Source organism: Vulpes vulpes, chromosome 6 (assembly GCF_048418805.1).
Source record: "Vulpes vulpes isolate BD-2025 chromosome 6, VulVul3, whole genome shotgun sequence".
NCBI classification, from domain to species: Eukaryota; Metazoa; Chordata; class Mammalia; order Carnivora; family Canidae; genus Vulpes; species Vulpes vulpes.
Window position 1 is genome coordinate 87,707,897 of NC_132785.1, and position 22,542 is coordinate 87,730,438.

The 22,542-nt window shown below is 46.3% G+C and overlaps 2 long non-coding RNA genes across 2 annotated transcripts; one reads left to right on the forward strand and one right to left on the reverse strand.

The window, feature by feature from the left end:
- The first annotated feature begins 1,110 nt into the window (after positions 1 to 1,110).
- Positions 1,111 to 16,498, forward strand: LOC112921454 (uncharacterized). Its single transcript, XR_003235236.2, has 4 exons — positions 1,111 to 1,680; positions 3,018 to 3,091; positions 3,861 to 3,985; positions 10,726 to 16,498. It is a non-coding gene; the product is annotated as an uncharacterized lncRNA (long non-coding RNA).
- Positions 9,304 to 21,781, reverse strand: LOC140599365 (uncharacterized). The gene is made up of 3 exons (XR_012002154.1): positions 20,889 to 21,781; positions 15,134 to 15,225; positions 9,304 to 9,874 (listed from the first exon to the last, which is right to left on the reverse strand). It is a non-coding gene; the product is annotated as an uncharacterized lncRNA (long non-coding RNA).
- Between the last annotated feature and the right edge of the window lie 761 nt (positions 21,782 to 22,542).

Below are 22,542 nucleotides of genomic sequence, written 5' to 3' on the forward strand. Positions count from 1 at the left end.
TGGCCAACAGCTTCACCACAACCTCATGAGAAACCATGAGTCGAAAACACCATCTGAGCCTCTCCTGGATTCCTAATTCACAGAAACTGTGAGATGATCAATGTCTATGGTTTTAAGCTGCTAAGTTTAGGAGTAATTGGTTATATGGAGTAGATTAAAAACACTGGGGTTTTTTTCTTGGCTGTTTTTTCCCCCTTGGAAAGAGAGAGAGAGAATGAGAGAGAGCTATGAAGGCAAATCCCAGTTTACCAGTCAACAAGACCCTGCACTACACTATTTTAAGAGATGAAACTGTGGCAAATCAGGAAAATAAAAAGGAAGCTTCCCTGGAGGCTTGGGGCAAGAACCTCATTAGTGCAGGATTAAGTGTCTTCCCAGGCCTCAGTGACAGAGGCTGGGCTGCTAGAATGCACCAGCTCCCTTTATAGAAGTTGTGAGCCTGTGGCACATGCAAGTGCTAACTACATTAGATGCATAATGTATAAACCTTACAGAGCTTTTGAGACGGAGTTACTCTTTGGTGGCTATTTTGTGACTTAAGGGTGCTCCCTTAAGTTAAAGATGATTTCCTGTGATTCTGGTTTCCCATCTGGGGGATGGGGTTGGGATGGAGTTTCTGTGTGGTTTTCAGAGGCTTCAATGAAGGCAGAGCCGGCACTCGTCCTCCTCACCCTATTCATTCCCAAGTGGACCAGTCCAGCCCTGTCTGCCCAATAGACACATCCAAGAGAAGCTCTTTGAAAGGTGCCTCAGCAAAAAGCATCCTACAAATGCATACATTCCACAGAATGTTGTCTCAGGGGTGCTTTCTGACAGACTTTCTTGTTGGAAACTCCAAAATCTAGGGTCCTTATGCAATAGTCTCTATCCTACACTCTACCCTATATGCTCAAAAGTGAGCTCCGTCTTGTTTTCTATCCAGAAAACCTATAGCTGGAAGCATAACGGGCTTTCCTGTGCCCAGAATGTGTTTCCTAAAATATAGCTAAACTAGGTTAATGCCTTTTTTCTTTTCTCTCTTTTTTTCCTTCTCCCCCCTCCCCCCTTGAAGTGTAGATTTAGAGCCCCTGGGAAATTTCCTAGCTTTTTATTTTAAAGATACAACAAGAACATAGCTGTACCTTCACTTACCGGAGGAATATCAAGCAGACAGGCCAGAAAGGTGGGCCCTGACCAGCTCTCCCAGGTCAGCCATAAAGAGTAAAAGCTGGCCAGGACCCACCCCCCAAAGCCATGGGGTCTCACTATATGCAGTGATACCTAATTCATTTGGTGCAGGCGGGGGGCGGGGGTGTTCTGGAGGCACTTCCAGAGCTATTGTTTGCAAGCCAACAACCTTGTCTCTCCAGCTGTTCCTTAGTCTCTTCAAGAGACCAGGAAGTAGAAGAAAATGAAGAACTTGGAGCCAGAAGTCAGTGCCAACAGGAACAATGGGTGCAATTGTGCTTTTCACAAAGCAGCAACTGCTCTCAAGGAGGATGAAATGAAAGCATGTGTGTGCTATTGCAATCATGAGGATCTCAGCATGGGGACTTCCGGATGGACAATTCCAGAATCTTAGGGTGCTGGGAAGATTATCCTTCCAGAGAGATTCTATAGCAAAAGTCAGAGAGTGGCTAGTTGTTGGGTGAGCTCTCCAAGCAAGAGAAAATGCAAGCATGTGCTTTCTTCAAAACCAAGGTAGGGGAATGATGCTGCTGGACGGTCTTCATTTTAGTTCCTCCTCTTTCTTCTGTCTGTCTGGTCTTGCTTTCTCTCTTCAACATGGTGTTTGTGTTCTGTTTCTCACAACCTGCTATATTTACAGATCAAAAGACAAATTTCTAAAAACTCACTGACCCAACTCTCTCACCTCTGCTGATGACTCTCAAGAGTCTGTTTCTAGCCCTGACCCCATTCCCAAGTGCCTGATGAAAATCTCTAGCTAGATGTCCACCCTAAGTTCCATTTTTTTTAAAAGGCCATCCTTCTCTCAAAATGGTTCCAACTTCCAACTATGATAAGCTAGTAAATAAGGAATATGTTTTTTATTTTTAAAAAATATTTTTTTTACTCTTCACTTTCTTTCATTCCCCATTCCAACCTGATCCCAAAACCTGGTACATCTTCCTTTAAAATGATTCTTGAAGTTCTCTCATTCCTTTCCAGGTCTTCTCTTGCGATCCTGCTTCAAGTCTTCCTTCTCAGACATTTGGTTCCTATCCCTACTTCTCATTACCTCTTTACCTCCACCACTCTCTCTCCCATTTATTTGAACACAATGTGATCTTCCTATCAGTCAGACAAGTCTAGACTATGCTGTGATAACAAATCACTCCATGGGCAGCTCCGGTGGCTCAGCAGTTTAGCACCGCCTTCAGCCCAGGGCCTGATCCTGGAGACCTGGGATCGAGGCCCACGTCGGGCTCCCTGCACGGAGCCTGCTTCTCCCTCTGCCTGTGTCTCTGCCTCTCTCTGTCTCTCATAAATGAATATCTTAAATTAAAAAAAAGTTTAAAAAAAAACCAAAAAAACAAATGACTCCAAAATCTCAAGCTTAACACAATAAAGGCTAACTTCTTATTTGCATTATATATTCATCATGTACTTGCTGTAGCTCTGCTCCAAGTTGTCATTCTGGGACCTAAATGAATGGGACCTTCCCTGTTTGGGACCATGTCGTTCTCAGTGCAAAAGGAAAAGAGAACATGTGAACCATGCTACAATCATCAACACTTTTGCCTAGAAATGGCACATATCCCTTTTACCTTTCATGGACAAAAGTGTCACATGCACAAGTCTGATGTTATCTAGGCAGAGATGTGTAAGCCTTTCATAGGAAAAGGAAATAAATGATTGTCACTATAGTTGGCCCCAGTACTTGTTCCTACATTTCAGTTTTCCTCTTTTCCCTAGGACTTAAATGCCATGTGTTGAAACCCCAGCCATCTCACGTCCTGTTTATTCTCTTTGGCTCAGAGTGATTTCTCTTTTCCATGACTTTATAATCAGTAGTCCCCTTACTGGATTTGTTTTAGGTGCCTACCTGCCCATGGCCCTTCAGGTGGTCTTGTGATCTGCTACTCCTGGCCACAGCTCACTGGATCTTCAGGTATGACAAGTGACCCAAGGATAGCCAAAACACAGGCTCATTGAAGCCAGTGATGATGATGGCTAGGCTTCAATGATGAAGCCATCATCATTGAAGCCTAGGGCCTGGGCCAATCAAATATAGAAAGAACTACCAAACAATTACCCAAACAGAAGGAATGCAATACCACTTGGAGTGGTTGTTAAGGCTGAAAGGATGCTTAGAGGTAGAGTCAGAGCAGGTGGGAGATCTGATTCAGTAAGCTGAGGTTAGGAGAGAACAGCAGTTACAGGAACAGAGGATGTGGCATTAAAGGGAGGAGCAGAGACACCACGAGAGGGTGCAGGGCCTTCTGTGAGAGTGGCAGGGGTACTCGCCAGTCCTCCATCCTTCTCCCTTCCAGTGCCAAGCACATGGGCACTTACAATAAATCCTTTTTGAGACAATTTGAGGGGGTCTCTATTTTTATTAACAGCAAATAAAACCACCTTGCATTTAAAGAAACATTATCAATTTGTTTCATTTGAGTTTAGTTTGACCTGCCCATTTAGACTTCAGGCCCTCAAAGCAAGGTGCACGTTTGTGTCCTCTGTGAGCCTGCTCTAGTGTGGCATAGGCTTCCACACACATTCTATGAGTGGCTTGCCATCCATGTCCACAGATCTTTGCCTCATTGTCATCATCATCATCTTCTTCTTTGTAGCCAACTCTAGAAAATCAACCCAAAGCATTACTGCTGAATAAATAGGAAAGGAAATACACATTTCCTTACCCAGGAAACTGTCTCTAGGTCCACTGAGCACAAATTTCTGGGACCTTCATAGTTGACGTGCTGTGGACAGTGGGCCCAGAGTGGACACTTCAGAGCTGCTGTAGCCGCGTCTCCAAGCCTCTTTCAGCGCCACGCCCCCCTTGGTAAGTTGCCGGATCTCAAATTAAGCCTCTTAAAAATGGGGTTACATCTGGTTATGGTGAGAGGAAAATATTAAAAGTGAACTATTAGCTGAACAAGAAATGACACAGACGCTCTCTGCTCCTCACTCTGCTTAATAAAATGCCCTGTGTGCTCAAATCAGCCTGATAAAGTGAGTGGAGCTGGGAGCCAGCTCCTGGCCACTTGGACCACCCATCTGCTTCCATGGAGCCTTTGGATAGCTTTTGTTCCTCTTCCCCTATCATTTCTGCCTTCCAAGCTCCCAAGTGGAAGGCAAAGTTGGGGGAACAGGGGCAGGAGAGTCCACATACAGCTTTTTCATGTGTATGTTCATGCACACACAAGAATTATTCAATCTAGAAAGCCTTTAGTTAGAGTCTGAAAAGACCATGCACCACTTTCCCCTTCCCCTAAACATTGATTTGGGGTGAAAAGGAAAAAAAAAATAGATGATAGAGATAAGTAGATGACTGATGATAGAGGGATAGATCGATCCACAACCAGCCCTCTCCAGTTAACATCAGCCCTTCACTCCTGGGAAGTGTACTTGTATGATTCCCAGGAGGTGAGCAGAAGAGGCCCTCCTGAAGGATTTGGCCCCACTCAATAAGCGGCTGGTTGTCTGCAAGTGGAGAGAGGACCACTTGGGTTTCTCTGTTAAATGGAATGATGAAGAGAGACTCCAGTTGATCTCACGGTCTTCAGAGCCTATGTGAGGCAGCAGGGAAATCAGCTGAGACCAGTGGCTGTCCCCAAGCTCCTCTGTTAGTTGACACTTAAGGGACCTTGTACTAGTTTGCTTGGGCTGTCCTAACAATGACCCACAGACTGGGTTAATTGATTGTTAAACAGCAGAAATTTATTGTCTCATGGTTCTGGAAGCTACAGGTCAGATAAAGGGTTGTCAATAGGGTTGGTTCCTTCTGAGGGCTGTGAGGCATAATCTCTCCCTAGCTTCTGGTGGTTTGCTGATATCTTTGGCATCCTTGGCTTGTAGAAACATCACCCTGTCTCTACCTTCACGTTCACTTGGTGTTCTCCCTGTGTGCTTGTCTGTTTCCAAATTTCCCCTTTTTATAAGGACACAAAACATGTTGGATTAGGATTTACCTTAATGACTTCATTTTAACTTGATTCCCTCTGTAAAGACCCTATCTCCAAATAAGGCCATATTCTGAGAGTGGGGGTTAGGACTTCAATGTGTGTGTGTGTCTGTGGGTCTGTGATGGGTTCACCATTTAACTCATACCTCATCTGACCCAGTATGTGAGGTCTGCATTCCTCTCCCCCCACCCGCCCCCCAGCGGCCCTAGTTTTATAATCAGACACACTGGCCTTCTCCCTTTGAGTCTTGACCTCTTGGACTCAATTAGCCAGAGGCTGCGGAAACAGGCTGATGAAGGCTGACACTGCTTAAACAGCTCAGTGCAGGGAGGTTCCATTAAAGCACTTCCAATAATTTTTGCGGGTTTTTCAAATTGGTGCATGTGATCAACTTTGCCTGCTTTTTCTAAATCTTTAAGCTTCTTTGGAAAGGATGAGAGGGAGCCTGGAAGGCTGACTACCTCCCTGAATTTTGTGTGACTCTGTAGCAGGACTCTCATCAGGTAGCCACTGAGGGAAGATAGCAAGAGCTCAAGAATCTTTGGGCTGAGAACTTGTCATTCATGGAGGTGGAAACACTGAGGTCAGGCCTAGCTCTGGTGTGGGAGTTAGGAAAGAGAGGAGGTACAGAGGCGAGGGGAGGACAGGTGACCAGGGTGGGGGTGCAGGGGGTCAGGAAAAGAGATTTGTTATTTTTACAGGCTTTTCTATAAACTAGGTAATTGTGGGTTGTGCCCTCAAAAGAGATAAACGTTCTCTTCATTGGGCTGAAGGGAAGTTGAGTGTAGTCGCTGGGATTATATTTGGCTTTGTGTAATAGAAAATCTGAAAATAATAGAGGCTTTATAAAGATTAACCTTTATTTTTTTTACATGAAAGAAGCCTGGAGATAGGCAATCCAGGGCCAGTATGCCAGTCTTATGATCTTCAGGGAACAAAGCTCCACTTAATATACTGTTCCCCCAACCTTAGCATGTCTCCTCATGATCCCTGATGGCTGCTCAGCCACCAGCCATCACATCCAGATACCAGGTAGCAGCAAAAGGGCTTCTCAGAGACTCCACACAGTTCTGCCTACATCTCATTGGCCAGGTGGTCATGTAATCTTTTCTCTGGGTAGCAATGTACCTAGCAAAATCTGGGGATTTGTTATTAGGAACAGAAGAAAGAATGTTGAGGGGCAAACAGTGGTTTCCACCACCACACTACATATGAAGAGGACCCAGTTACTACCTAAATTTCCAAGTTCATCCCCCCAAAAAGGGTGTTTCTGAAGCACAAATTCTTTGTCCTGGAGAATCTCATATCCCACTGAATGTGAATGATCCCTCGGGCCTCAGCGTCAGACTCAGTTTCACCAGGAATCTTCTGGGTCCCTGAGCCTACATTAGCCTCTTTGTCATATGCTCTCACCACACCTCGTGGTGCCCATGTCATTATTGAATTATTGCAAGTTATCTGTGTGAGGACCGCTTTCCTTGTATACTGGACAGTAAGCCTGGGAGGGCAGGCGCTCTTGCTTGCTCACCATTATCTCCATAGTTGATGTAGGAGAGGAAACACTTGCCTCTCCCCTTCTAGGTTCTGTAGCTGGACCTAAGAATTAAACTGACATAGTAAGGCAGATTAACAGGAGAAAAAACACACATGTATAGTTTATGTTTTTACATGTACCCAGGAGTTTTCAGAAGGAATATGAGGAGCTGAAAAAGCTGTTAGGCCCAAATATACTGTGGGGAGAAGATAAAGAGGTTTGGACTAGAGGTAGTAAATTGTGGGCCAGTGACTAAGAAATGTATGGGGGAAACCAATAAAAGATACTGATATTAGTATTGTTTGTACAGGACCTTTTTGGCATCTTCTTCCAGTCTCTGGTGAGAGACACCTGTCTCTTCTCAGGGGAAATTTTATGATCTGCTTTTAGGTAAAAAAAAAAAAAAAAGAGGGGGGGCAGGTCAGAGAACCCTTCCTGGTTCTACTGTTTCTCAAATGACTTCAGGTCAACATAATCATTAACAGTGGCATATTTTGGGGTAGCATGTTCTGAACCCCTACATAGACCTTCAATAAATATTCATTAGCTGACTGACTTTGAGTGATTAGAACAATAAAGAAGCCTCAGGTTCAAGGCCATTTCCCATGAGACTTTTCTTTAACAGATTTGCCAAGCTGAGACCGGGGCAAACCTGGATTCTCCTGTGCTGCACACCTGTCAGGTTTCGGGCAGCTTCAGCACCCACACCGATGTCTGGGAGGGATGTGGGCTGAGGCTGTCAGACGAGCCTTTTTGAGGACTCCCATGGTAAATCTCACTTTACAAAACCAGCTCCTGGGGCACCTGGGTGGCTCAGTGATTGAGGTCTGCCTTTGGCCCAGGTCGTGATCCTGGGGTTCTGGGGTCGAGTCCCGCATCGGGCTCCCAGCAGGGAGCCTGCTTCTCCCTCTGCCTATGTCTCTGCCTCTCTCTGTGTGTCTCTCATGAATAAATAAATTAAAAATCTTAGAAACAAAACAAACCTCAAAACAAGCTCTAGCCAGAAGCATGCCCAGGAGGGCAGCAGAACAGAGACTATAGTGGTGTGGGTGAGTTTTAGATCAGAAAATGCAACTGGCTGCTCAATGTTTTGGGAAGAAAAGTAGGTCACCTTCCTATACTCAGCTCAATGGCAACCCCAGGCCCTAAAGGGGAAGGAAGAGTTGCGTGATCTCTGATGTCACAGGAGGCAGACAAATTTGGTCATGCTCAGCTTTATGAGAACTACCTGCCCCACCCCCTGGCCATTCTCAAGACTCCCTAAAAATCAAGAAAAAAATCTGTCCAGGCTTTTAGGTCTTGGATACAGAATCTTTCCGGGGCCAAGTTTTTAAAGAAAGAGTTCATTTCAGCACCACCCAAACCAAAAGGCAGAACCCAGAATCCAGAATGGCTCCCAAGCCCTCCATTTTAAGCTTGTCCAATTAAAGAAGGAGCATTCTGCATTCTGGCTTAGGATCATGGGGTTTTAAAGGAGAGAGCAAGTTTGTGGGAGCCCTGGCAGGGAGCCTGAAGAGGCCTCAGGGTGAAGCGCTGCCATGAGGCAGGCAGAGGAGAGGCTCTGTGGACAGGCCCCCCTCCCGTCCCCCAGCCCATGGAGAGAGGAGAGTGAGATTGAAAAATGAAGACTGGGCTCCAGTTTGGCCAACAAAACCCCCTGCGTCCTGTCCTTCCACATGCAGCGCTGTGATATGAGTCATAATGATCCGGTCATACTTCAACCACTTCTCCTTCTGACGGAGAAGCTGAAAGTGATGTTCCCCCTCAGTGTGATTTGGGGATCCTCTGGGGCAGGACGGATGAGGGGGTGCTGGCATCATCACCCTGCGGTTTGCAAGAGCCAATTACAAAATGATCAGACCTTTTTGAGCCTCTTGTGAAACCACTGGTAACCTGAAATCTGCCACGGTGGGAGTGTTTACACTGGGGAAATTGGCAGATACCACAAATTAGGCTTTTTTATTCCCCTTTTTTTCTCCAGAGAGCAGCTTTAGCGGCACACACTGCATTAGTCATGAGGCAGGAGGCGCCCTGAGTGGGCCTGAGGAGACGGCGGGATAGGACCGGAGTGAGCAGTGCTGAGCTCCCCTGACATCCTGGTGACACCATCCCTCTCCATTCCATGTGCATTTCCTTGGGGTCAGTGTTTTCTCCGTGGAAACACCAAGGGCTTCCACTCCTGCTTTATCAGGGTACGGGAAGAAGTTTACTCTCACTGGCCCCTCTGCTCAAGGGCTCCAAGAGGATCATTTTCTTGCAGAAGGAGGAGAGAAGGAAAAGCTAGAGAGATGCCTCTACTGACAACAAGTCAACAGAAAAGCAGATATGGGCAGCATGACAGTCAAAGGTGGGCTTCCTTCATTCACATCCTCTGACAAAATCGGCAAGCCAAGGGTGCCATGAAGGCCACAGGTGACATTTCTTGTATGTGAGGATCCCTCTGCTTCAGACTCTGTTTTCAGAAGTCACAAAAGGTTGAAAAGGAAACAAATTATTTTCCTGAAAAGGATAATAAATGCGAACAGGAGGGGTATAGAAAAGGATTGTTAAATTTTATTGCACTGGCCAGCCTGGGGTAGAGGGGGGTGCTTGTGGAAAAAGATTTCCAGGACTTTTCTCTGAGAAGTTTAGACTCTAGAGATCTAGAGAGGAGACCAGAAATCAGCTTTTTGTTAAGATTTATTTATTTATTTATTTATTTATTTATTTATTTATTTGGGGGGAGAGAGAGAGAGTATGCACAAGCCAGGGGAGGGGCAGAGGGAGAGAATCTCAGGCAGGCTCTCCACTGAAGGCGATCCCAGAACCCTGAGATCATGACCTGAGACAAAATAAAAAGTCAAATGCTTAACTGACTGAGCCACCCCAGTGCCCCTGAAAATCACCTTTGTTTTAGAGCCCTACTCCTCCTCTTTGGTCAGCTGCTGGCGGCCTCAGGACTGCACTCTGAGAAGCTGGTTAGAGATGGTCCCCAGGGGGATATATCAATGGTAGACTGATCGCTGGGCAGGACCCTCCCCAGTGCCCAGGCTCTGCATTGCCTCACATCTTCAAGAGTCATCCACTGATACGTGGGCCCAGCAGCGTGCTGGGAATTACTGGAACAGCATAAAAACATAAAAACACGACAGGCTCTTCTCACCACTGTGAGTGGGGAATGGGGTAGAGCCTGGGAAAAGTAGTCCTTAGGCTCTGAGAGGAACATCTGGGTTGCCGTGGTGGAACCAGTGACCTGTAAGAGAAGTAGGGACTTCTAAGAGGAATTTAATCATCCTGATTAATTAATTAATTAATTAAATCATCCTGAAGGATTATTCTGCTGAAACTCTGAGTAGTAAGGACAAAGCACTGGTCAAAGTCAATGTGCCAGGCCTCAGTCTCTAAGCCCTGCCATTAGCTGCTCTCCAGCCCAGGAAGAGGCAGAGAGGGGAGTGTAGGGAAGCTCTGGGCTGTGCCCTTCACCTATAGGAGGTCAGCCCTCCAAACTCCTCTCCACCCATATTGACCACCCTGCCTGCAGCCACAATGCCCCAGGGCCATGCAGAGTGTGGGACAGCACCCCCCCCCCCCATGCAGCCCCCTTCCCCCCAGTGATCTAGGGATGACAGTGAATTTTCATATCTCAGCATAAGTGCAAGGAAGTCCTTCCCCCATGGGCTCAGGCAACCTTCTGGGAACTATTAAAAGCTGCCAGAAATCAGTTTTTCTTTTGGAAGCACCTCTTTATAAATGTAAATGAGAGTTTACATTTATAAAGCTTGGCAAAACTCATTCTAAGAACCAATTCATTTGCTAAGATGAGGTGAAAAGGGGCCATGGCTTCTCACAGATGGGCTCACTCTGAAGAGAAGCTCCTGATCCACAGTGGTCCCCCCCTCTGCTGTTCCCCCAGGAAGACACCCCACTCCCCATTCACATGGCCCAGTCCAGCCAGAGGATGTCACTGAAACAAAGAAAGAAAGAAAGACACCAATCTTCACCTTTGCCTATTGTACACCACACCACCTGAGAACTCTACTGCAGCCCTTCCTTGACTGTGCGCTTTATATTTATTTGTAAACCACTTCCTGTTTCCATTTCTAGGTCAGAAACCAAGCCTACAGATGCACTCAGCCAGGTGGCCCAGCTATTATCACCTGTCAGAGACCATGGCAGTCTCTCAGGGACAGATCAGAGGATACAACTTGGAAGGACAAGATATTGGTTGATTCTTAGGAACACATATGAACATTCCTAGGCTTTTTGGAATGCTTCATGCCTAGGACCAGAAGGTTGGCATGCCTGGAAAATCTGTGACTTGCTTGGTTTGCATCTCTCTTCTGTGCCAATGTGCAACTCCTCAGCCCCCTGGAGGTACTAAACAAAGGCACTTTGGGAAGGCTTTTTGTAAAGACCTGGCTGGAAACCTTGTTCTCCAAGGGGCCAGGCCTGCCAGACCATCATCAGGCAATAGCTGGTAGTCCCTGAGGAAGACATGAACAAGAAGTCGTTTGAAAGCATTATCTTCTAGAAAATAAATTTCAAAACAAGGAAGAAACCACAGCTCAGACAGACGTGAGCGGATGTTCAGTAACCTGGGTTCATGGGAAGACCATCAAGAAGAGGTTTTGCACAATTCTTGCACCTTCCCTTCATGATTGCTGAGTTTACTCAACCTGATTTCACCCGGATTATTCTGATGCGACACTGAGTGCGAAGGACAAGGCACTAGATGGATTGGTTAAAGTCAATATGCCAAGTCAGTATGAGTCGCTATTTTGGCTTCTCAATTCCACTCTCTGAACCTTTTTTCTGTGGAAATGTATTGTAAGCTGGAACCCACCTGAGATGACCCAGAAAACGCTGAGCGCCAATCTTCTCCCTATGCCTCTGAATGAATCAGGCATTCAGGGCTGTGTGGGGCCAGGGCCTTGGGGCAGAGTCCCTGTAAAGGTTGCACATGTTGCAGACTCCTGCATTACATTTTCTTCCACAGCAGGGAAGAGGGAAGAACAGGCCCAGAAAGGCCCAGAAGCTCAGGCCAGCCTAGGAGATAGGTATGAGGGCTGCTATCCTGAAAGCAGTCAGGAATGCAGAGACTGGCTCTCCAGAGAGTACCGTCCTGAGTTCAGGGAGGTAGCTCCCAAGAGAGAAACATATATTCTGAGTCTAGTCATGCAGAAAAGCAACAATGCCATATGCAGCTCTACAGAAAACAGAACACAAAAAATGTCTTCCTTTTAATTACTGAGGGTGTAGGGAAATAGGAACTCACATACTCTGCTGGTGGGAATACAAACTTGGAAAAATTTGGTTGGTTGGCAACTTAGTAATGTATGTTGGAGGCAGAGACAATGCTTTGCATTCACCAAACTCTGTGTTTTCTTCCTGGACACATAGGAAAACTGCATTTCCCACCCACGGTTGCAGTTAGGAGCAGTCATGTGATCGAGTTCCAGACAACTGGAAACTGGGCAGAAGAAATGTTATGAGTCAATTTCAAGTCTAGCCCTAAAACCACCCGTGCAGTTCTCCATTCTCTCTTTTCCTTCTCCTTCTCTCTCTCTCTCCTGCCCTCTCTCCTGCTCCCTTCATTTTCTCCTTCCCCTTTCACCTATCAGCTGAAATCAGAGGATCCATTGAAGAACTCTAAATCTCTGGAAAATGGAAAGCCATCATATGAACAAATCCTGGATCCAGCAAACTGTATAGAGCTCCTTCTACCCCACAAACAGATGACCTACACTGAACTGTAAAATAAGAGAGAAATACATTTCTTTATTGTGCTAAGCCAATGAGATGTGGAAGGGGGGCGGTGTTACAACATTTAGCATATCTTGACTGATGTGATATCAAAATCCTTTAAAATGTCCAGAAGCTTTGACCTGGCAGTTACATGCTTTGGAACATAGCCAAAGGAAATAATTAAGAATAGTCACTATAGTATTGATCTAAAAAAAAGAAAAGAAAAAAAAGTTGTAAATAACATTAATTTCCAACAATGAGAGTCATTAAAGAATAATACAACTCTGCAAAGAAATTTTATGCACTGAATATGATTGAAATGCATTTGTTGACATGAAAAATTTTCATGATATGTACATGAGAAAGAACAAGTAACAAAAACATGGCAAGCATGAACCTATAACCATTTATACACAGATATGCACAGGAAAATGTCTGGAAATATACCACAATAACAGTGATTATTTCTGGTAATAGGATTACAGATGGCTTTAAAAAAAGATTTTATTTATTTACTTGAGAGAGAGAATGAGAGTGAGAACAAGAGCGAGAGAGAATAAAGGAGAGAGAGAAAGAGAGAGCATGAGTGGGGTGGGGAGGGGCAGGAGGAGAGAGAGAAGTAGGTTGCTCTTCCAGCAGGGAGCCTGATGTAGAGCTCAATCCCAGGACCCTGGGATCATGACCTGAGCCAAAGGCAGACACTTAACCAACTGAGCCACCCAGGCACCCACACTTAACCAACTGAGCCACCCAGGCACCCCTATAGATGGCTTTAAAAAAAGATTGCCTCTTTTTTTTTTTTTTTTTGCAGTTTTATGCTTTCGACAATGAGCATATATTTCTTGAGTTAAAAAAATTTTTTTTTAAAGTAGCCTGCTGGAAATGGATAGATCTCCTTCAAGCTTGAAACCTGGCCTTGCTCTGAGTATAAGTGTACTGTGTGCAAGGGGAATCCAGGTTCCTTGATGCAAGACTGGTCAGGGACTAAAGCCCCACCATTTATGGGGTTAAACATCCATTTCATCTCCATCCATGGGAGCAACTCTCAGGCCCTTTGCCCAACCCTAGGGTCAGTCCAACTGACAAACTGCCCTGACTTTACGGAAGGAAACCTTTTTCCATCACAAGGTTTTCCAAAATTTCCTCAGAGAGTTGATAGGGCTCCAAACTCTCTTCTTTTTGGATCTGAGTTTGGATGATTTGGGAAAACTGTGGCCACAGATTTCCCGCCCCCACAGTGAGCTGGGTGACGCAGCCTGTGCCCCTGCTGTGGGGGCCAGGGCAGGAAATTACACTCTAACTATAGGTCTTTATTCAGAAACCCAGCAGCTTCACCACAAAATCAATTTGAGAGCCCTGAAGCCTTGACGCCCTGACCTACAAGATCAAAGAGTCTCATGCAATCTCTCCAAGTGAACTTTGAACAAAAAGCAATGTGGCAGGGTTTTGTTTTGACCTTCCCACCACCTGATCATGCCAGAATGAAGTTGTGACTGCAACTTTTTTTCTCCTGCCGAATTATCCCCTGTCCTTTTCAGCAGACCCTCAGACAGAAAGAATAAGCCACTGAGGTTTCCTGTTGAGGAAGGTTCATTGTGTTCTGTGAGGGGACCAGACATTAACACAACCCATGCATAAGTTTTTGGTGTAGGAAGAGCTATTTTAGTTGAACTTAATGACTTTTTGACAAACCGCATGTCCCCAAAATGAAGACATATGAGGAAGAGAAGACTTATTTCTGACATGAGATCTTGACGCATTGCATCAGGAAAGGGGCTTCCCCTAGAGCCAATGAAGAGTGAAGCCTGAGGGCCTGAGAACACCTACAAGAAAGCCTTAGCAATTATTTTCCATCCCTCTCCATGACTCAGATTCCACCTGCCCGTTGAGGCCCAGCTGAAGAGACGGCTCGCAAAGGCCTCTGAAGGCAAGTTAGGCCCCACCACTCACGCTGCCTTTCCTGTCTCCAATCCCTTTCCAGCGCAAAGGTTGTCCCAAGCCTGAGTGCCATGGGCTCCACGTGAACACTTTCTGGCCCAGCACAGTCTGATTCACCTCAGTGTCCAGTTTAGGATCACTCAGGATTCCTACCCACTCCGGGTCTCAGTCCCTTGAAGATTCCTCTTTTCCTTGGGTGTTGGGAACCCACAGTGATAGCTAAGCACGTAGGCGTTAGAGCTGGAGTGCTGTGTGAGCTTGAGCAAGTCACTAGCTTTCTCTGAATTTTTGTTTCCCCTGGCTCTCTGTGAAATGCTTTAATAGTTGTGAAAATTAAATGAGAGAATTCATGTACATCACACTCAAAGAAACATAGTGTTTGTTTTTAAAAGCGGCCCCCAAATTCTCTGACACACCTCCTTGAATCTGGTCTCTGAAACTGCCTGACCAGTAGAATATAGGGAAGAGATGCCACACCAGTGTCTGGCCTCAAGCTTCAGAAACTGGCAGCCTCCGTGTCCTGCCTCCCTCTTGGTACCCAGATGCCACTGTGAGGAGTCTGGCCACACCGAGAGGCATGTTCTGGCAGGAAGTCCCAGCTGAGGTATAAACCAACAGCCAGCATAAAAGTGAAGAAGCTTTTAAGATGACTCCAGCTGCAGCCACCATCTGACTGTAACCATGGAAATTGAAGAGCACAAGCCCTGAGCAAGAACCGCCTCGCTAATCCCAATCAACCCCCAGAAGCACGAGCCATGAGAATAAAATGACTGTTGTTGTTTTAAGTTCCACTGATTTTATACTCAGCCACAGATCTCAGAAGACTCACATTGGTCCAAGCCATCCTGGCCCTCGCTGGCCGTCCTCCTTGGCAGCTGGATGCCAGTCATGCTGTTTCTTCCTCTCCAGCTTTGCCCTTCCCTGCCGACACAATTGCAGGTATCTGAAGCCAACTGTGGACCGATTCAAGTTTTCTCCCCAGAGGAAATGTCTTAGCTCCTATATAAATCAGTGCATTCAAAGAATTGCTTGGAAGAAAGGGTACTGCCCAACTCTGTGACAAATCAGCCTCCTAAAATCATGTGCTGCCTTGGTCTGTTCACTGTATTTTCCATGGATATTAGGTCTCATTTTTCCAAAAAGAATGTTAGTTTCTTTTTAAAAAAAAAAAAAGATTTTATTTATTTATTCATGAGAGACAGAGAGAGAGAGAGAGAGACAGGCAGAGGGAGAAGCAGGCTCCCTGTGGGGTGTCTGATGTGGGGCTCTATCCCAGGACCCTGGGATCAAGACCTAAGCCAAAGGCGGACAGACGCTCAACCACTGAGCCACCCAGGTGTCCAAGAATGTAAGTTTCTTAAGGGCAGGGACCCTGTTTAAATTTTATTTTTTTAGCAAATTGTAATTTTTGAGAAAACAGTGGTCACAGCAAATTGGAACCAGTTGAATCTATGAAAAAAAGCCTAAGTCCATGATGATGCTCAAAGGGGACAAATGGTCAAAAGTGGGCTACAGAAAAGTCACACTGCCAATATGAGTCTACTGGTGCCCAAACTCAATAAAAGAAAAAAAATGGGGATAAATTACTCTTTCATTAAGACAGGATGAAGATGGTTCATATAAATGAAAAGTCCAGGGATTGGAGAGTTTCAATTGTTTCAGACTGTTTCAATAATGTCCCCTTACTAGGTCATTCAAGTGGTTATTGTAGCCTGTCCAAGATGTTAGAACTATTTTACCTGCTGAGGTGATAATTGCAAAAACCTTGACACTTAGGTCTGGGGCTGGATTGCATGAATAGTCAGGCCTGAATGATATTCAGTGGCCACGCTGGAGGCTTGGGGGATGAAGGTGCTGCTGGGGAGTGTCATGTACTCCACATGATGGCTTATGTACAAGCCACTATCTGGAAGGATCTGACATGATGTCTCTTGCTCTGTTGGAACCATCTCTGTATCTTCCCCTATCGACTGCCAACCAAGAAGCTTAACCTGCTCTGTCCCTATTCACTTCCACTGGTCAATCAATGCCTCTCCCAATGGGACAACGCTGCACTGTACCCACCTCCAGGCTGGGTGGCGGCAGCTTTTCTCTGACCCAATGGCTTTCCCTCCTTAATTTTATCCCAATCATTACTCTGCTGTGCTGTGTCTGCATGTATACCTCTCTCTCCAACAGACTACGAGCTACTTGACGGTCCTGACAGTCTGTTTTCTCTTTTGGTTCCCAGGAAGTAGCAGGACCATTCCCTGACACTAAATAAAGTTTTTTTTCCCCACGATTTATTTATTTAAGAAGGAGGTGGGAGGGGTGGGAGAGGGAAAGGCAAAGGGAGCAGGAGAAGAGAGAGACTCCCAAGCCGACCCTCACTGAGGGGGGGGGGGGAGGGGGGGGCAATGTGGAACTCGATCCCACAACCCGAGATCATGACCTGGGCCAAAATCAAGAGTCAGACGCTTAACTGACTGAGCCACCCAGGCACCCCTAATAAAGTTTTAAATAACTAAGTGAATGAATTAAGTTCCCATTATTTCCTTAAAATGTCAACCAACACAGGCTACCTGCTTTTTTCCTCATGTGCTCTGTTTCCTTATCTCTGAGAGAACTGTGTTTTCTGTTTCGTGAAGCTTTCCCAGCAGTACACACAACAGGGTAGCAGCAAGATCAGCTGCAAAATTTGTCAGATCCAGTGAAAAACGAAAATGCCTAGTCACAGTGTCTGTGGGAATCCTACTTCAAAAACTATTAAGAATTTCAAACATGTGACAGCAGAGCACTAAATCAAGCACAGTGTCCTAAGTACTGGGTTCCCTGTGGCTGCGGAGGTCGCATATCCATAGATGTGAGGAAACCACCTTTCCCTTTCCATGTGTCTTAGACGGGACTGATGCCAACACTGCGACCCCAGGGGCGGGTGATCCTGGTCTGGTGAACAAGGGCATCACACCACCCAGGTCACGATTGGTTCAGGGATGGGCATGTGACTCCAGTTGAACCAATGAGAGCCATACCTCAGAATTTTGCTGCCCGAAGAAAGGTACTTTTTGCTGGTGAAACCAAGTTGGCAGGAAGTAAGCCTAGAGCCCCCTGGGAGTCACCCACTGGGGAAATTCTGCCTGAGATGAAGCTAATCCTGAAAATCAGAGCTGAGAAGATGGAGCAGGTAGGGGAGAGATTCTTGCCAGCATCATTTAAGCCCACTCTCTGGATTTTTCATTTTTAAAAAATCTGTATAAACCAATACATTTCCTTAGCTTAAGCTACCTGGCCTTGCATTTTAGTCACTTGTAATCAAAACAGACCTCCAACCAAAGGGTTGGAGCTTAATAAATACCTTTCAGTTTGAATAGACCAGCAGGGCTTGAAGGAATTCATTGTTTCCTTCTAACGCTTGTCCTTTGCTTGGTTCCATTTGACTTGAGAATCAGGACAAGACACAGAATAGTCCAGAGAGACTTTAACTGTGTTATTACAATGAGAATTTAATAATATGTTAAGGACTTATCTCTTATTCGTGCTCATTGTTTTGTGTGTAGTGGGGGACAGGGTTAGGAGCACGGATTTGAAGGCTTTTTTTGCTTTGAAAACATTACATGCTTTACTTTTACAGTATGGAAGAATGTAGTTTATTATTTAAAGGATTTGAGAAGATGTAATTCAAGCCAGTTTACCTTTCCACAGCCTGGAAGGGCACCAGTCCCGTACAGGTCATGCTGACTAGACATGCTAACCTTTCATCTAAAGCCAAGTTTGTGGAGCACGAGTCCAGGCAAGCTCTGCTCTCCCTCACCCCCAGGACTCAACCCACTACTTCTTCCACTTTCTGCTCAGAAGGGCTGTGCCAGGCCAGCAGGCCTGCTGGATATGTACCAGCTTGGGCCTAACCATGCCCCACCTGCATCCTTTCACATTTCTTTTGGAATCCTGAGCAAAGGTCTCAGATTGCTGACCCTACTGCCAACAGCAAACATGATCTATCCTTTGGATATTTTGGCAGGAAAATAAAATTTTTTATTTTCAGGCTGGCCAAAATCTGAAGGCCAGTCACCTTCCCTCATGATTTCATCCAAGCCATCCTTCTCTTCTGCCCAGAGTGAGAGCCTCATCTGTGCTCTGCTTGATTCTCAGAAAGCCCAGCATTGCTCTCTGATGCCCCTACACTTGTCTTTCCTGCTGCAGCCTATTGGACAACTGCTTCCTTTGGGTCACCCTACCTTCTCCGTTCCACCGCCAACCATCTCTCCATCCTACCCCTGCAGACTCCTCACTGAATCCTTTTTGCCTTGGTTGAAACTAGATTTTTACAAGGACATCACCTTCCCCCATGGGCCCCTCATAATTCTCAGGTGGAAACTTCCAGTGCCTCTTCCCAGTGCTGGTCCTGTCATCATCCTGGGAAAGTTTAATTTTCCTATGGGTGTCTCAGCCAGTATCCTACCTCAAGTTTGTTTACTTTCTCAATTTCAGTGATCTTTGTCCTCTACCCACCTCAGCCACATCCATATCCCGCATGTTCTCCAACTCAGAACTGAAGTGTTAAACTCCGACATCCCTAAACTTGTTAAGACAAACAACAAACAAATAAAAACCTCTGATATCCCACTTTCTCACTTCTGTTCCTTGGTAACCTGCATTCACAATGTCAAACATCGCCTTCATTGCTTTATTGAGATTTCTGGTCAATGGTCAACTCCATCATCCCCAAATTCTTATACCCAGCAAGTATCTACTGGGTCTATGGGTACTGCCAGGCAAAGCTCAAGAAGCTTCACTCTAGTGGGAGGGGGTTTCAATTACCTCGTGCTGCCTAACATCCAAGACTTAGTGACTTCCAGCAATAAAATTTATTATGTCTCACAATTCTCTGGCCAGGAGTTGGGTCAGGGTTTGGTTAGACAATTCCTGCTGCTCTGAGTGTCAGCAAGGCTCACTAACTCATCTACATTCAGGCATCACGACCTGTGTGTCACTGCAGTGCTCCTCCACATGGAAGCTTAAGCTTCCTTGAGGCATGGTGGTCTCAGGGTACTCAAACTCATTACATGGCAGCTGGCTTCCAAGAGTAGAAGTGGAAGCAGACAGGGCACCTGGATGGCTCAGTGGTTGAGCATCTGCCTTTGGTTCAGGTCGTGATCCCGGGGTCCTGAGATTGAGTCCCACATGGGGCTCCTCTCAGGGAGCCGGAGTCTCCCTCTATGTCTCTCTCTCTCTGTGTGTGTGTCTCTCATGAATAAATACATAAAATCTTAAAAAAAAAAAAAGCGGAAGCAGACAACTCTCCTGAAAGTTAAGCCCAGAATTGAGACTGCATTCTTTCTGCCACATTCTGTCAGTCAAAGCAAGTAATAAGAAATCAAAAGGCCAGATTCAATAGACAAAGAATTGGTGAGTGGAGTAACGTGCATACAATGAGGGAAGGAATTGGTAGCCACTGTTTTTTGAGACTATGGACTACAGAGGAGGAATAAAACAGATATATATGCAAATAAACAGGAAAACACCACATAGTAATAAGAGCTGCTAAGAGATTTGAAACAGGGTGTTTGTTAGAGAACCACTGCGTAGCTCCTGTATATTGAGGGGATCGTCAGGGAAAGTCTGAGAAAATGGTGTTTCAATTATGGCTTGAAAGGCAACAATTGCCAGCTGTGTGAGGACCCAGGCAGGAGGAAGAGCCAGCACAAAAGGACCATGTGTTAGGAGTATAGACAAGGATAGAGAGTGCAAGTGGAAATGAGGTCAGGTAAGTGGGAATGGCTGGATCAGGTGCACCTGGGAGAGGAGATTGGCTTGTATTCCAAGAGCAGTCAGTGGAAAGCCACTGAAGGGCTTTAGCAGAGAGGGGACATAATACAAGTTACATTATTAAAAGGTCCTCTGGCTGCCCTGTGGGGAACAGGCTGTGAAGTACAAACAGGAATCAGCAAGACCAGTGAGGGGCTCCTGTGGGAGTCCACAGCAGGGTAAATAGTAGCTTGTTTGGCAGCTGACTGTGGGGAGAAGAATGATGTCATGGTGTGATACTTTGTCTGTGGTTCCTAGTCACAGAAGACAGAGAATAAGCTAAGTTAGAGTAAGACAAGATGGAGTCACAGGGGCCAAAGTGAACTCCCATATTAGTTGCTTGTTAACGACCAATGTAGGACTTCGAGTGTGCCCCTATAGATAAGCTGTGTGAGGGATAGTTAAATAACATTTGTTTGGAAACATCTGTGGAAAGACAAGTAGGACCAAGACCATGCTGATATATGGCAAAGACCATTAGGCATAACCATTGGACCCAACTAAGCAGACCCTTAAAAGAAGCAGTGGCTTCGAGGCCAGTGCACCACCTGGACTGAACCTGTTCTGAGTTGCCTGCACAGAAGGTGACCTGAACGCAGCCCAGGCCAATGCGTGTCACCAGTCCCTCAGACCAGACCAGGCCCTTGCTGTTTGCCTCCTCCACAGGTCCTCTTTGGGGTGGCTCATTAATCCTTCTAACTTTCTTGTGTGATAAAGTTGTGCAATAAACCAAGTGATTCTTGAATGGGATGTTGGTGCTAGGTGGTTCCTTGAGACGTGCCTCAGTCCCAGAACCTTACCTGGTCTGGCCATTCTTCAGGCTTCAGGAGACGTGCTAGAGGGTTGGGCCATGCAAAGTGCTTGGGGCTGGAGCCTGTTCCCTCTTGGTTCAAGTCCCCTTCATGCCTGCGTCATCCCTGGAAAAGCCTCCTGCCTGGTCCTCACCAATGCACCCTGCACCCAGCCATCGCAGTCCACGCCTCCTTCACCAGGCTCCTTAGAGTTTTCCAGAGTGTTTTAAAATTCCTTCTCTTTGCCTCCAGTGTGATTCTTCTTGATAGGCTCTGCTCCCCTCCCCACGCGGGCTCCTTTCCAGTCCCTGTCTGCTGTCTGTTGGTTTGATCTGATTTCCAATCCACTTGTTTATGACAAAAATGAAATGAAATTGTCTTTTACGAGGAAAGTTGTTTTGATTAAGAGTGAAGTCAGCTGTGACAGGATGTCATCCTCTCCTCTCAGTAGCATCGCAGCCCAGCCCCCCACCCCCACCCCCCGCCCCAGCCTCTCAATACACACGCACTGAAGCCGCTTCTGGGGCGGGGGGCACTGGGCTATAAATACCCAGAGCTCGCGAGCGCGACCTGAGAGCGTTCAGCCTGGCCGTGGAGACTTTGCTCATTTAAATAGCTCTCTGAAGGCCTTGGGGCAATTAGCTCCTGCCGGTAAAAGTGGTTCTTTTACCGTCACGGGTAAAAACCGGTGCAGCAACTCCCGAAAAGCAGATCCTCTCTGAACCGTGCCCGCGTTGCCTAGCAACGTGCCCTGGCAACGGGGGACTCTTACTGCTGCGCGGGCCGCCGGGGGCCGCGGGGGGTTGGCCCGAGCTTCTGGTCGCCCGAGCTGCAACCGCGTGCGAGGTACGCACCTCCGCGAAACGTGGACCTTCTTCCTGTCGTCTCCCTTGCTTGGCCCAGCAGCGTGCTTAGGCTACCACTGGTTGGGAGTGTGTTATTGTTTTATTGGCCCATTAAGAGACACTATCCCGTCTGCTATTGGCCTGTGGAATTCTCCCAGGGAACCTGTGTTAAAGACCAGCTGGGTCTCCGGGCATTAATTTACCTCCCGGAACAAAACACTGTTCCGCAGGTGCCCTGTGCTCCAGCCCAATTATTCAGTGTTCCCCGACAGCCTCCTGGTTTGTGAACCTGTGCCTGGCACGTACTGTGTCTTCCTAGGATGTTCCTCCTCCACCTCCATTCATCATCACCCACCAACTTCTAGTCCTCCTCCTAGATGGAACAGGTGGATCATCTCTTCCACAGAGTCCTTCCCGGAACCCCAGTTTTATTTACATGCACCCAACAGCACCACAGATGTCCAACTGCTTGCCTGTCTCCTCCAACTGACTGTGGGTTCCTTGAGGACTAGGACCTAGCGCCGGGCTTTGTAAGCGGAGAAAGCGAGAAATTTAAGATGCTATCATGTTTACTGATTTACCCTTTGAGCCTGAAAACAGGGTCCAGTCACCACAGAACGAGGATTTGCTAGATCCCTTCATCAAGTTCCTCCCGCCTCCCAGACTGATTCTGAGCAGCAAAATTCATTACTTAAAAGACCATAAGGCCTCCAAGGCATAGAACTTTCTTTCCTTTCTGCTCAAGATTCTCCAGGAAGGGTCTCTGCGCAAAGTATCAACATCATTGCTAATCAGCATACTGGAGAATTAGTACCCAA